Source organism: Eurytemora carolleeae, unplaced genomic scaffold (genome assembly GCF_000591075.1).
Source record: "Eurytemora carolleeae unplaced genomic scaffold, Eaff_2.0 scaffold1649, whole genome shotgun sequence".
Classification (NCBI taxonomy): domain Eukaryota; kingdom Metazoa; phylum Arthropoda; class Copepoda; order Calanoida; family Temoridae; genus Eurytemora; species Eurytemora carolleeae.
In genome coordinates, this window is record NW_019397543.1 from 60,546 (window position 1) to 65,455 (window position 4,910).

General features: G+C 31.1%; 1 long non-coding RNA gene across 1 annotated transcript; it reads left to right on the plus strand.

Moving 5' to 3' along the window:
* Nucleotides 1-3,348, plus strand: LOC111714821 (uncharacterized). The gene is made up of 3 exons (XR_002768084.1): nucleotides 1-101; nucleotides 2,093-2,219; nucleotides 3,139-3,348. It is a non-coding gene; the product is annotated as an uncharacterized LOC111714821 (long non-coding RNA).
* Nucleotides 3,349-4,910: the final 1,562 nt, after the last annotated feature.

Below are 4,910 nucleotides of genomic sequence, written 5' to 3' on the forward strand. Positions count from 1 at the left end.
CGAGCTAAGCAAGGAAAGAAGATTTCGAATCAGAACCAGGACATTTGTCTTGATGAAGATAGCATCAGTTCTACAATGACATCTAGTACTCTAGGATACAGGTAGATCATATGTATCCAGTACTCTAGAATACAGGTAGATCCTATATATCCAGTACTTTAGAATACTGGTAGATTATATAAATCTATTACTCTAGGATACAGGTAGATCATATATATCTAGTACTTTAGGATACAGGTAAATTATATATCATAGTACTCTAGGATACAGGTAGATTATATATCTAGTACTCTAAGATACAGGTAGATTATATATCTAGTGCTCTAGGATACAGATGCGTCATATACATCCAATACTCTAGGATACAGGAAGATTAAATATCCAGTACTCTAGGATACAAACGTTGATCTTCAAGATCTAGTAGTCTGGGATACAGCCAGATCATAAAAATCTAGTACTTAAGGATACAGCTAGATCTTATATATCCAGTACTCTCGGATACAGGTAGATCATATATATCCAGTACTCTCGGATACAGGTAGATTATATATATCCAGTACTTAAGGATACAGGTAGATCATATATATATCCAGTACTCAAGGATACAGGTAGATTACATATATCCAGTACTCAAGGATACAGGTGGATCATATATATCCAGTACTCAAGGATACAGGTAGATCATATATATCCAGTACTCAAGAATACAGGTAGCTCATATATGTATTTAGTACTCTAGGATACAGATTGATTATACATATATTTAGTACTCTAGGATACAGGTTGCTCATATATATATTTAGTACTCTAGGATACAGGTTGATTATATATATATTTAGTACTCTAGGATACAGGTTGATTATATATATATATTTAGTACTCTAGGATATAGGTAGATCATATATATATTTAGTACTCTAGGATACAGGTAGATCATATATATATTTAGTACTCTAGGATACAGGTAGCTCATATATATATTTAGTACTCTAGGATACAGGTTGATTATATATATATCCAGTACTATAGGATACAGGTAGCTCATATATATATTTAGTACTCAAGGATACAGGTAGCTCATATATATATTCACTACTCTAGGATGCAGGCAGCTCATATATATATACAGTACTTTAGGATACAGGTAGCTCATATATATATTTAGTACTCTAGGATACAGGTAGCTCATAAATATATACAGTATTCTAGGATACAGGTAGCTCATATATATTTAGTACTCTAGGATACAGGTTGATTATATATATATATATATATTTAGTACTCTGTGATACAGGTAGCTCATATATATATTTAGTACTCTAGGATACAGGTTGCTCATATATATCCAGTACTTTAGGATTCAGGTAGCTCATATATATATTTAGTACTCTAGGATACTGGTAGCTCATATATATATATATATTCAGTACTCTAGGATACAGGTAGCTCATATATATATTTAGTACTCAAGATACAGGTAGCTCATATATATATTCAGTACTCTAGGATACAGGTAGCTCATAGATATATTTAGTACTCTAGGATACAGGTAGCTCATATATATCCAGTACTTTAGGATACAGGTAGCTCATATATATCCAGTACTTTAGGATACAGGTAGCTCATATATATATATATTTAGTACTCTAGGATTCTGGTAGCTCATATATATATTCAGTACTCTAGGCTACAGGTAGCTCATATATATCCAGTACTTTAGGATACAAGTAGCTCATATATATATATATTTAGTACTCTAGGATACTGGTAGCTCATATATATATTCAGTACTCTAGGATACAGGTAGCTCATATGTATATTTAGTACTCTAGGATACAGGTAGCTCATATATATATTTAGTACTCTAGGATACTGGTAGCTCATATATATATTCAGTACTCTAGGATACAGGTAGCTCATATATATATTTAGTACTCAAGGATACAGGGAGCTCATATATATCCATTACTCTGGGAAGCAGAGGTTAAATGTGCTTAGAAAATTTACTTGTTTCTTTTTTAAATTGTAAATCTAAGCGATATTTTCACTGAAAAGCATAAGAAAGAAGAGGCCAATAATTTCACTGTTTCAGGGACAGTTTTGGAGAAAATGACGACAGTTGCTTTGATTTGTTGGAACGGTATGATAACAGCTCAGCTATTCTGCAATTACTGCAGAGTAGGCGTAGAGAGAATAGAATTGAAGAAGACATTCAACAGGTTAAATAAAATAAAAACTTGACTTCCAAAAAAACGTGCTCTTATTGACCGGGGGGGGGGGGCCCCCATTTTAACGTCAAAACACACTGTGCAGAGTTACCCACAAAGAATAAGACTTCAGAGCCCGAAATTTAAAAGAGTATTGTTCAACGAACCTCCCAAGTTTCCTTTTTGGGGTCTAATATTTGTGTAGATTTTGATTTGAGAGATTCAAAAAAACAATGGAGAATATGAAGAAACTAAACAAAATAATATTCTTAACAAAAATATTGATATCCACAAAACTGCCTAACCCCATTGGTGAAAGCCGGGTTTTAAAACTGGTTTTCATAACGATACCCTGTCTTAAGTTTTGGGCTCAGAGAAGACTGTACAGACTTTATACTGATTTTTTATACCGAGTTTTGGTTCCATCATCCACGCAACTGGAAACTTGTTTTATTGCTGAAAAATCATTGAGCAGAACATTTAAGAATATTTTTAGTTCAAAGAAAACCTTCTATTTGTTATATTTCATAGAATTTTGATCGACATTAAAGTCTCGTCATTTGTGGGTAACCCTATATCTGTACTGAACACACTAGACAACTAGGAAACTCAAATGTTTTATTAATATTGAAGTTGTCTCCTTTAAATCATTAAATAATTTCTTCTTTATAAAGTGATGTTCTAAATAATATTAATTAATATTAATTAATTGAATACTTCAAGTCCTCTTTAACCATAGAAATAGTTTGCGGCATTTATGTTGTCAAACCTAGTTCTTAAAATATTTTTCATGAAACTATATAATCACAAAAAAAAGCCCAGAATCAAAAGAATTAACTTAATCCGTTGGAGAAAAGAATCGGGTTAGTTGTTGCTTAATGGATTCACGATCCTAAAGTTTAGTTCTTGAATGTTATTTTTATCTGTTAAGGAGGAGGATGGCGATGAAGGACATGCTCAACATGAATCAAGAGATCAAAATACTTTTATCTAAATCTAAATTCACAAAATTACAATCCTAAAGAAAAATGTGCAGAACAGAATGAGGAACTTTTTTCAGTTTGAAACAAAAAGAATGTAAAGAAATCAATGAAAGAATTTTGCAGTGTTTTTTATTGAACTTGAGACGAATAACTCAACTGAAGTAAAATATAATTTATCAACTTTAGTTCCCTGTTTATTGCCGAACTGAAGCAAAAATGGTAAACGCAAGGAACTGTAATATTAAAAGGAACTGTAATATTAAAAGGAACTGTAATATTTAAAGGAACTGTAAAATTAAAAGGAACTGTTATATTAAAAGGAACTGTAAGCTTAATTAAAAGTAACCCTCTATGCAAGATGGCAACAGTACCTTTAAGAGCCTTATCTGATAAAGCATTAGATATCAATGTTTATAAGTTTGAAAACAGATTATTTTCAATTGTGGTTTCTGTACACTATTGATTTACCAGAATTAAGCACTTTCAAGCCTAGAAAAACTACAATGTTTTCCTCATCAGCAATATGCCAAAGGTTTTAGGGGTACCGTTGTGAATCGGGTATGACCATCTTTCCTGGGAGGGTCACTAGAAATTACGCTTATAGTCCCTTTAATCATCCAAATTGATTATTTCTTGAAATTTGAAATGTTAAACTATGATAATGCTGAATTATTATTAAAGTGAAAAGTGTAAATTAGTTTTTGATTAAGGTCTCCTTTAAATGATTTATGTACCGTAATTCTTTGCTTTGAATTAGAAGAGTTTAAAAACAGTAAATAGACTTTACAAAGGCGACCTTTATTGATAAGCATGGTATAACATCAATAGTGGGCTCTCTCATAAAGTATTTTCTTTATAGTTTTCTGTTCTAGCCGCGGCGCTGTAATCATCTGGAAAATATGTTTAGAGAAGTCTGTATATTGATGAATCCTATATCCCGGCCAGTATAATGCTATATAGAGCTGATACTTACCTGTTACGAGCTTAGGACAGACTAAAGCTAGCTTAAAGCGACTGTCGACGTGATTTCACGTGACCTTTTCATTGGAAAGGCCCGATTCACAATTTAGTACTTCGCAATCCATGTTTTGAAGTTCTTTGTTTTTTTTTGTCTAAAATTAATCGGGTTTGTTGAAGTTACTTGGAGATTTATTTGATAGTGAGCAACCGTTGTAAATCTGACATGTTCTGTGTTGGCTGTAAAATTAGGTCGACAGTCCCTTTTATTATTGAATCAAAGTTTTAAATTGTTAAAAGACGACATTTGTTAAATATATGTCAATTATTTACTGGTTTGTTAATGTTGCTGAAATAATGAAATGAAATGTGATAATGCATTGTTCAGATAAAGTTTATATCATATAATATATTTGTTGGATTTATTGTTTATATTGAATATTAAGTATATTGTATTTAAATTAAAAAATGCTTTAGAAAATGTTGGTGAAAAATTGCTTAAAAAGTTAGCAGTTCGAACTTTTTGAACAAAATATTAGGAATACCTCACACATTTATCAGATTCCTATCTTCATAATTTAAGATAAATTTAGCTTGATATTAGACTTATTATACCTGTTATATGTTTATTATGTAGTGATGAATATATGTTTATTATGTAGTGATGAATATATGCTTATTATGTAGTAATGAATTTATGTTTATTATGTAGTGATGAATATATGTTTATTATGTAGTAATGAATATATGTTTATTATGTAGT